Raw genomic sequence first — 11,632 nt, 5'->3', positions numbered from 1 at the left:
ATGAGGTTGAAATTGAGGAAATTAGGAAAAAACTTCGAAATTGAGGACAGTAGGAAAAAACTTCATACTCATTTTGATGAAGACATCACAGAGATAGAACCATTTCCCACTCAACGACCACACGTTCGACCCGCCCGTAGGAAACGTGCAAGTGTTTACCTATTAACCCCATTCACAACTCTACCTAAACGGTTTGTGACATCAACCACCACCACCTCTCAGTGTGAACCAATTGTTTATGATCCTATGCACAAAATACTTGACGTCCATTTAGATAGACTTCGAGCTTGGATTACAGACAAGCGTACAGACGATGAGGTGCGTGAAACCTTTCATGGGAAAAAATCGAAGGTTTTTTTCAGAGACTTGTTTATGTGTCGCTGGTGGTTGGCGGATGAGGTAAGGGATTATCTTATCATTTATGTCATTATAATTTTTTTATTGTTATAATTCTATACATTTACTGCTTACTTTTGTTTCTATTAGCATTTGGATGCACTTTTTCTTTTCATTCGCTTGAAGATTAAGGCAGTCGGGATACCTTCTTCTCAGAACTTCACAACTGCAGACACAATCTTTATGGTTTGGAATCGTCACGTTACTTTATGTATGTATTTGCATTTGTTGTCTTTCGGTCTGATATTTGCGTTTGTATGTTTTTCTTTGCAGCGCATTTTAGTTGCGAAGTGGCCCCTATACAAAGAATGTATTAAAGAGAATCGCTCGTTTGACTGGACGGAAGAGTATAGGTTGGTTGACTATGTTGTCGGGTCAAAAGAGGACTTCCAAGATCCTTGGGCAAGTTTTGATTATGTTTACTCTCCATTCAATGTCCATGCCAACCATTGGGTTCTATTATGCTTGGATTTGGTAAGTTGTCAAGTCAAGGTATGGGATTCGCTTTCGTCACTTACAACTGCCGAAGAGATGACAAACATATTACTGCCCATTCGAGAGTTTGTGCCAAAGTTGTTAGATAGTACTAGCTTCTTTGATAGAAGAGGTAAATCATCGACATACAAGGAACCTTGGCCAGTTGTCATTGTTGACTCAATTCCACTTCAGCGAAATAATAGTGATTGTGGCGTATTCACAATTAAGTATTTTGAGTACATAGCTGCTGGTGTTGGTTTAGATACATTATGTCAAGAAAACATGTCCTACTTCAGAAAACAATTAGCATTTCAATTATGGACCAACACTCCTATGTATTGAAATATTTACATAAATCACAAGTATCATATGGCTTTTCGATTATTCTCTATGTTGCATTTCAATTAGTATCAATTGGCAATTCAATTAGTATCAATTGGCATTTCAATTAGTAGTATCGATTATTCTCTATGTTGAAAAACTACTTGTAGCTAAACGATCGCTTAATATTTTTTATGATTTTAAGAAGATCGTTAAGACTTTACTAAACGATCGTGTAAATATATGTGCATGATCTTTTACATTAGTGTCATACATATAAACGATCGCTTAATATTTTTTATGATTTTAAGAAGATCGTTAAGACTTTACTAAACGATCGTGTAAAGATATGTGCACGATCTTTTACATTAGTGTCATACATATAAACGATCGCTTAATACTCTTCACCTGAACGTTAAGGAAATCGCTTAATATTCTTTTAGATATCAATGTGGTTTCTCTAAACGATCGCTTAATATTTTGATGTTTATTAAGAAGATCGTTTAGACTTTACTAAACGATCGCTTAAACATATGTGCGCGATGAGTATTTCTCTACACGAATGTTTTGTGATATGTATCTAAACGAATACAAATATTAACTCAAAAGTACAAGAACCAAATATATATATATATATATATATATATACCAAAAGTATTTATTCGCCTAAAGTTCCAGCACATATTGTTGTCTAAACAGTTTCATGTTTGGCACAGTTAGACAACCAAGGTCACTACCAGTTACAAGGCATTCAATAAATTTAGAACAGAAAATTCCACAATCCAATGAACGCCCTTTCTGTAATGTGGACTTCGATCTGCGTATTGGCCAAGGGCCATATGTGAAATAATTTGAATGGAGGTTGACTCCAATTGCAATTGCGAGTGAGGCGATGCATCATGCAGGCATTTGAAGAGCTTCATCAACAAGTTTTTGCTCAACATAATTTGGCATTGATTCGAACACGTAGATCTTGCATTTTCTTATATCAGCTGCAATAGCCAACCAGTGTTCTTTTATGTTGATGCAACTAATCACGTAGTTGACATCTTCCCACCCTGGTATTTGTTCGTAATCACCAACAGATGTCTTAAAATAGTATTCCACATCTTTTTCTGTCCATATAGTTAGGTGTGTTGTTGGGTCTGTCCATTCAGCTTTGTTATTATCTAGTGTCACCAAATGAGTATCGAAAATATGGTTCCAAACAATGCAGTCTGGTTTATTGATTCCAGTCTTGAAGAACAAGTAAAAAAATTTAGTCAGAATATAATGATGCAGTTTAACTTCTATACAAAGAAAAAATTAAAGAATAACAACTTACTATAAACGAGGAATGTAATATTCTAAAAGAACGCTTGCAAAGTTGCTTGAGATGCAACATTTTTTTCTACAAGTGGGATAATAGCAAATCCAATGTCTACAAAGAAAAAATAAACGATCGTTTAGTGAATGAAAGGAGAGTATAAGCGATCGCTTAAGAAATGTACATGTGATCGTTTACTTACTAAGCGATCGTGTAATATTAACTTAACGATCGTTTAGTTAATAGAAGCGATCATTTAGAAAATACGAGTGATCGTTTACATATAAAATGAAATTGGAGAAGAGTACTTACGTCTCCATGTACCCATGTGTTTTCTTCAAGCTGTCTGAAAAAGTCTTTCTTTCTGGTTGTGGAGACTACTTTCCTTTCTTCATGGGTTGTTTTTCTTGATCTTTTCCATTGTAAGTATTCCTTCCATAATTTTGGATCCACTTGCCACATCGAATTATATCTATCTACTTCTTTGATTTCCACATCTGGGACAGGTATTGTAGATTCTGATATGATCTTAGTAGATGTTGTGGGTGGATTACCTTGTTCATCTTCATCAGGCACCTTTTTATTTTCTATTTTACACAACTTTCTTCTCTTTATAGGTTTTTCTTGTTCATCTTTATCAGACACAGTTACTGGTTCTTTTTCAACCAAAGTAACTGCTTCATCATTTTTTTGAATCTCAGCCTATTGTTTTTTTGTTTCCTACAATGTAATCGTATTAAACAAGTAACAAACTATTAATTCAAACGACTACAAATTTGTTGTGTATACATACCAGTTGAGATTCTTCATTTACAATTTGTACAGTTTGATCCAATGGAGCCAATTCACAAAGTGCAAGAGGTTGGCTCACAAGTGGAAGGGTAGTAATCATTTGTGGCAAGTCTTTTTCTTTCTGAATTTTAGCAGTTAGATTATCCGATATATCTCTTATAGTCCTTAGCAAGTCTGCATCCCTGCCGTCTATGCTTATATCACTACCACATTCCTGTTGATGTTCCCTAAACAAAATGAGAAAAAAAATGAGAATAAGAAAAAAAATACAATTGTTAGGTATTTATAAACTAGTAAACAATGAATAAAATTTTAACCTTTGGGTTTCCTCTTGATGTTCAGTATGTTGTTGTTCAGTATGTTGTTCTTGAACAACATACTCATTGTCATTCTGATGAGTATGATCATTCCCTTGATTTTCAGTTTGATTCTAATAAACCAAAAATTGTTTTGTCGAACATTTGCAGCTGTTCTTTGGTCAGTTTATCCTTAATAAGACTGCCGATCTTGTGCACTTGGCATGACACAGTGGCAGGGAAATACTTGTCGCTAGGTACAGCCATCCTGAAAATATAGTTAATCGAAAAGTAATAAATTTAACAATCTGAAGAACTATATTGAAGACAGAAGTCAAATCCGAAACCCTAAACGCTTCATAATAATAATTTACGAACACAATGATAGTTTTTCAAGATAGAAGTCGAAACGTTTGAAATATAAAGAAAGGAAAAGTGTAACGTTATAGTAGGAAAAGTTCGGGAAAATACCTTTTGACGTTGACGAAAAATATGGATTGAGACAAAAATGGTCTGAGAGAACAATGGACTGAGAGAAAATGAAGGTGAGTGATCAGTGCAGTTGTGTATTGCGAAGTGACGAAAAACGAACGAAGAAGGCGGAACGTATATATCCGTTGTTTTTACCAAAGGGGAAATATTGTAAATTCGCGTACTTTTTTTAAAATGCTGAATCGCGGTTGTAAACAATTCGCGGGTGTGTTTCATTTTTTTAAAATATCGTTTAAAACTAAAACGATCGTTTAGTTTTTTATAATCGATCGTTTAGTTAATTTCAAACGATCGATTGGTTGTTTTAAACGATCGTTTAGTTTTTTTTACCGATCGTTTAGTTTTGTTAAACTGATCGTTTAGTTGTTTTCAAACGATCGTTTGGTTGTTTTTACACAATGTTTTGGTTGTTTTTAACCGATCGTTTAGTTTTGTTCAACCGATCGTTTAGTTGTTATTAAACGATCGTTTACTTTAGTTTTGTTTAACCGATCGTTTAGTTGTTTTCAAACGATCGTTTGGTTGTTTTTACACGATGGTTTGGTTGTTTTTAACCGATCGTTTAGTTATTTTTAAACGATCATTTATATATTTTTAAACGAACGTTTAGTTATTTTTAAACGATCCTAAAACCAGTTTCTTGTGTTCATAAATGAATAAGCCAATTGTTATTTTCGTCTTCTTCATCCATCTGGAAGCACAGAAAGTAAGAATGTTGGGACACATCATTAAGAAAACACATCATTAACAAACATTCATTAATTAGTGTAATAATTAGTACATTGGTAGAGAAATTTCTAATCTTGTATGCTTGACTTGTCGGTATATGAAATTGGATTGGTACACGTTAATCTGTTGTGACCTATTTGTTTACACCGACCACACTTATGCAATTTCGGAGCTTCACCAACACTTGGAATCCTCTTTTTCTTCGGTCGACCAACTCTTTTGACTACTTTCAGAGGTAAAACAGTCATATGTACGTAGTATTCGCTTGTCTTCCAATCTGATTAATTCCCAACTAGGTAGACGGCCTCCGCATATGCAGCCAACAAACATTCATTAGTGTAATAATTAGCACATAAACTATAAACATTTATATTACGATCCCGTGCTACAGCAATGGCATGTGAGCATGGTAATTGCTCAGCTTGAAACTCCTAGCAAGTGCATTCTTTAGTCTGAAGATTTACGACCTCCTCCTTATGTAAATCTTTGACATGAAATTGGTAACAGTCAATTGGGTTGACCTTCATTGTCAAAGCTCATTCTTGTTTCTTTTGAATAACTAACTCTGCCCATTTGGTCAATGTAGATGTCACTTTAATGCCTTCTTCTCGACGCTCCCAAAACCAACGTTGTAGCAAAGCTCGAACATGTTCAAGGAATGAAGCAATAGGAAAATCTCTAGGTTCTTTCAGTATAGAATTCATGGACTCTGCTATATTTGTTGTCATCATGTTATATCGTCTTCCTGGGCAGTGAACACGAGACCACCGTGCTATTCCAACAACATTTAAATATTTCCCGGAACCATTAAGAAATGCAAGAAGATATCTCTACGCTTCTACAAACGTTGATTCACGATATGTTGTCGATGCATTATAAAACAAAGTAGCAACTGTGTCATTCTTATATTTATCATGCAAATTTTGACACAAATGTTGGACACAAAGGCCGTGGAATGCAGAGGGGAAAACTGATGAAATACCCTTGGAGAAGCATGTTTTCCGATCTGTCACGAAGCCTAGATTAGGCACATCCCCTATTGCTCCTTTCAATTTTTCTAAGAACCACTGTATTGAGTCATCTGTTTCTCTATCAACTACTCCAAAGACTAGAGGATAGATCTGATTGTTACCATCTAAGCAAACGGCCACTATCAACTGACCTCGATATTTGTTTTTAAGAAATGTTCCGTCCATGACTATGACCGGTCTAATGCAATTTAAGAATCCTCTAACACATGGACCAACAGCCATAAGAAGATATTTAAAGAAACGATCATCTTCGAGTTCCATGCGAAATATTGTACCTGGATTTGTAAATTTGAGTGCTTCACCATATCTACGCAAAAGATTATATGACTCTTCAGGAGACCCTCGCACTCGTTCATATGCATTTTCTCTGGCACGCCATGCTTTCTCATAACTCATATTTATGCCATAGTCTTGCCTCATGTCTTCTATGATATCACGTGGTTTGTATATGCAACCGGCTCCCTTGAATTTGAACTTTATTAATTCTCCAACAACCCAAGATTTTGCTTGCCTATGGTCACGATTAAAAAACTCAAGAGAACATGAATGAACTTTCACATACTTTTTAATCTTCAATATATTTGAATCCTTCAGTGTAATCGCTCGCAATCTCCAACCACACTTGTTGTCGATGCATCTAACGAAAAGAACCTCTTTTGTAGACTTTTTTACTACAAACTGAAAAAAAAATTCATTGCCAACACACTTAATCTCATTGACAAATCTTTCTTGCAAAAAAAGATTTGTCCTACATCCAACCCTTCACTTGTACAGCTTTCTTTGGACCAGCCACTTCCTTTTGTCTTCAACTTCCGACTAGAGGAGCTGTAGTCAACTTTACCTTTTCCTTTGCAATTTTTGTAGGAGCATCTCTTTGTTCTGGGATGTCAAACAATTCATTGTACATCTCAACTGACTCCTATATAAAAGTATCATCTTTTGAATGATATGACTCATATGATTCCCATATAGCCGAATTGGTCCCTATCATTTTATCACACAAGCCAACCTGAACTTCACCAATATCAACTTCATTCTCATCTAATGTATCCATTCCAATTGGAGGATGAGGGTTTAAATTTTGAACTTGGTTGCTCCCAGGTACTGAATTGTAATCTTTGTTTAACACTTTCATGCTTCGGTTGCTTGTAGGCTCAAATGATAGGTATAGGGGGACCTTCAATGGATTTTCACTAAGAATATAAAACTTCAAATCACGGTCATTGCTTAACTCAAATGGAAGAGCTTCCTTTTCCCCTTTTATCTCATATATACATCTTATCTTTATGTCAAACTTTGTAGGGTCAACTTCTGCAAGGTCATATAATTCATACTGTAAATCTTTGTGCGTTATTTATTTACTGACAACAATGCCTTTTAACACTCCTCCTTCATATTTTCTTCGTCCCTCATCCATGAACCACCGTGACGCACTAAAATCCGAACATGTGCCATCCTTAAACTACCTTAAGTAGTTTTGTATCTTCAAAAATTGATTTGAACTTAACCTACAATATGCGTGCAAGATGTAAAGAAATAACAAAAATAACTGCAAGATGTGTGCGGGCCTAAGAGAGTTACTAAACATGCAAAGAATAGCTCTAAATGGATTAGAAGGTGTACCAATTTGATTTTCAAATAAATAGTGAAAGTTTGGAACGTGCGAGATACGTGCGAGATACGTGCGAGATAAAGCATGAGGGCCTAAGAGAGTTACTAAACATGCAAAGAATAACTCTAAATGGATTAGAAGGTGTACCAAGTTGATTTTGAAATAAATAGTGAAAGTTTGGAATGTGCGAGATACGTGCGAGATACGTGCGAGATGTGTGCGAGATACGTGCGAGATAAAGCATAAGGGCGTAAGAGAGTTACTAAACATGCAAAGAATAGCTCTAAATGGATTAAGAGGTGTACCAAGTTGATTTTGAAATAAATAGTGAAAGTTTGGAACGTGCGAGATACATACGAGATGTGTGCGAGATACGTGCGAGATAAAGCATAAGGGCCTAAGAGAGTTACTAAACATGTAAAGAATAGCTCTAAATGGATTAGGAGGTGTACGAATTTTATTTTGAAATAAATAGTGAAAGTTTGGAACGTGCGAGATGTGTGCGAGACACGTGCGAGATACGTGCGAGATAAAGCATGAGGGCCTAAGAGAGTTACTAAACATGCAAATAATAGCTTTAAATGGATTAGGAGGTGTACCAATTTGATTTTGAAATAAATAGTGAAAGTTTGGAACGTGCGAGATACGTGCGAGATAAAAAAAAATCTTCATTCCTTCTATTCCTATTGCTTACTCCGCCTCTATTTGATCCAACTAAATCCTCATCCTCTAGTTCAATTCATTTTTCACTACCCATTAAACTTTCTAAGAACCTAAAACCAAACTTTGACTAAACTAATTACAGCAAATAAGTCCAATTCCAAAAACCAGACAATTACGGATAAAAATAGCAACAAATACCCCAACCAAACATTTACTTAAAAGCAGATAAATTGAAAATTGGTTAGACATGAAACTCACCCAAATAAGAGAAAACGCTCGAAGTTGATTGAATGGTTCGAAGAGGAGAGACGAAATGCACTGGACAACGACCGACGAAGGGCAAGCGACGATAGGCGGAGTAGGTTCAGGTGTTCTACGCAAAAGAAAAGAGAAGGGAAAGGGAACTATACGCGAAAGAGAATGAACTGGTCGTGGAGAGAAGGGAAAGCAAACGTGGATAAGGAAAAGGAAAAGAAGGGTATTTTTGTCCATTCACACCTAAATTGTCCTAAAAGTCTTTCTTTTGAAAACTTGTGCCAAAAGTCATTTAAACCTCTTTTTTTAACCTATTTTTGGCAATTTCCCAATAATCTATTCTACCACTTAAAAGTTGGTAACGAAACCTTCTTTTTCTGGACGACAAGACAGGAGTTATTCCATCTTTGATTTGAGTTATTCCAGAGAAGCCTCATATCCAGAGTCAACATCGGAGGATGGGGAAAGGAGCGAAGCACCTACCCCTGATCTTAAGTCACCCTTTTCACTGCCTTTGAAAACCCTAGGTCACCGCAAATTGACACTCTCCCAAATACTCCCAATTTGTTTTAAGGGTAAGAACCTCTCATCTCAATAATGCCTTCCAAGAGCCTCATCCCTTCCGCTTCTTTCAAACCTAACCTCTCCCTTTTGTGTACTCACTCTTTCACAATTCCATCTTAAATTCCCCAGACTTCCTCTACAAACCATCCTAATCCTAAATTACCAGCTTTTAATGACAAGAGGATTTCGTTTCAACATCGTCTTTCATTGTTCCTCCGCAATTGCAAGACAGGTAACGTTGCTGCAATTCAAGCATTTCATTTCTTTGACCTAATGATTCGTTCATATCCTATCCCTCCCATCTTTTCTTTCAATCGCTTACTCGATGGGCTTGCTAAGATTAACCATTACTCTCAACTATTTTCTCTCTATAATAAAATGCGCCTTGCTGGACTTTCGCATGATACCTTCACACTGAATATATTGGTAAATTGCCTTTGTAATGTCAATCGGGTTAGCGAAGCTCTTGCGGCCATAACGAGGATTTTAAGGAGAGTTTATATTCCTGATCTAGTCACATATACGACATTGATTAAGGGATTGTGTATGGAGCATAGGATTAGTGAAGCCACACGGTTATTTCTCAGAAGGCAAAAATTAGGTTGTACGCCTGATGTGGTTGCTTATGGGACTTTGATCAAGGGGCTATGCTGAACCAGGAATATTAACACTGCACTTAAGTTTCATAAAGAAATGCTCAACGACACTAGTCATTATGGGATTAATTGTAATTGTAAGCCTGATGTTATTTCCTATAGTATCATCATAGATGGGCTTTGTAAGGTTGGACGTGAAGAAGATGCAAAAGAACTTTTTGAGGAAATGAAAGCTCAGGGAATGACTCCCAATGTCATTTCATATAGCTCTTTGATTCATGGATTTTGTCGTGCTGGAAAGCGGAAGGAGTCTAAACGTTTGTTCGATGAGATGGTGGATCAAGGTGTTCAACCAAATATGGTCACATTTACTGTGTTGATTGATACGCTTTGCAAGGAAGGAAAGGTTGTTGAGGCTCAAAAGTTGCATGAGGTCATGATTCAAAGAGGTATCGTGTTAAGAGGACTTTTTCAGACAAGCAAGGTTGGTGATGCAAAGAAACTATTTGGCATCATGAAAGCTTATGATATTTCTGCAGGTTCTTGTATATATGGTGGTTTCTTAGATGGGCTGTGTAAGAATGGTTGTTTATTTGAAGCGATGAAACTTTTTAAAGAGCTAAAATCATACAACTACAAATTGGACATTGAAAACTATAGTTGTCTAATTGATGACCTATGTAAAGCAGGAAATCTTGAAACTGCTTGGGAGCTTTTCGAAAAACTATCCCAAGAAGGGATTCAACCAGATGTTGTCACTTATTCCATTATGATCAATGGGTTTTGTAAAGTGGGACAAGCAGATAAGGCAAATATTTTGTTTGAAAAGATGGAAGAAACTGGTTGTACTCCTAACATAATTACTTATGAAACCCTTATGCATGGTTTCTGTCAGAATAATAAGTCATATGAGGTGGTTAAACTTCTCCATAAGATGGTTCAAAGGAATGTGTCACTAGGTGCTAGCATTTGCACCATAGTCGTTGACATGCTCTGCAAAGATGAAAAATATCGAGAATGTCTAGACTTGCTTCCAAGATTTCTAGGCCAACGTGTCGAGGTTGATATTGAATATTTATATATATTTTTTGAAAGTCCACCTTCCAAACTTTGGCCTTTAATTTAGTTATAATATTAAGTTTTTGAGGTTCCACATTTGATGCAACTCTTTTTTCTTGCTCTGTCTCTTAGCGATCCTTTCGTTCATAAACTTAGTATACATATATCATACTACCTTTATTATATGCGTAGAAATATTATTAGTTAGTCACGTGTGTATGATAAATATTTTCTTTTTATAAAACAATGATGACGATTTTGCAAACATTATATAATATCATGTTTAAGTTGGGTAAGTTTAAATTAACACTTCAAATATGTCTCTTCAATCATTTGTGCAAAAAAGAAAAAAAAATACTTGGGTAAGTTTAATCATTGGAAAAGTTTAGATTAAAACCATTATGGCTCTCCAATTTTTTTCTTATTAAAAGGTTAAGTACACAATTTTTTTTACTAAATTTCTAAATTATTTTATTCATGTGATCTATTATTGTGTTCAAGCCTTCGTTGGGTCACGCAAAGGGACTCTCAAATAAATTATTACTCCTCAATTCAAATCCACATTTTCTCATTCATTAAACACGGCTTCCAATACCAAGACCAAGACCGTAGCTTCCACTTCTTCTATTCTTGCAATTTCTTCCAAATGAAATCTAACCTCTCTGCTTCTCTATTCAACCACTCTCCAACCATTCAATCATCAAAGCCCCAAATTTCCTCTGCTAATCATCATAAATTTCTACATGCATCAGCCGAAAACTTCAATACACGGTTTCGTTTCAACACCACTGGCTTCCCATGTTCCTACACAATTGCAAGACAGGTAACATTACTGCAACTCAAGCATTACGTTTTCTTTCACCTAATGCTGCATTCAAATCCTACCCTTCCCATATCCTCTTTCAATCAGTTACTTGCCGGACTTACTAAGATTAAGCATTACTCTCTAGTGTTCTCTTTCTTTCATAAAATGCACCTTTTGCTGGACTTTCGCCTGATGCAGGTCTTGCAGCCACGGCCGGGATTATGAGGAGAGCTGGTTA

The 11,632-nt window shown here is 35.9% G+C and overlaps 1 pseudogene; it reads left to right on the top strand.

Annotated features, from left to right (window-relative positions):
* Positions 1-9,207: 9,207 nt before the first annotated feature.
* On the top strand, positions 9,208-10,656 carry LOC103492877 (pentatricopeptide repeat-containing protein At1g12300, mitochondrial-like; annotated as a pseudogene).
* The last annotated feature ends 976 nt before the right edge of the window (positions 10,657-11,632 follow it).

The sequence above is a fragment of the Cucumis melo genome, chromosome 1 (genome assembly GCF_025177605.1).
Source record: "Cucumis melo cultivar AY chromosome 1, USDA_Cmelo_AY_1.0, whole genome shotgun sequence".
Classification (NCBI taxonomy): domain Eukaryota; kingdom Viridiplantae; phylum Streptophyta; class Magnoliopsida; order Cucurbitales; family Cucurbitaceae; genus Cucumis; species Cucumis melo.
This window is presented reverse-complemented; position numbering and strand designations above follow the sequence as displayed.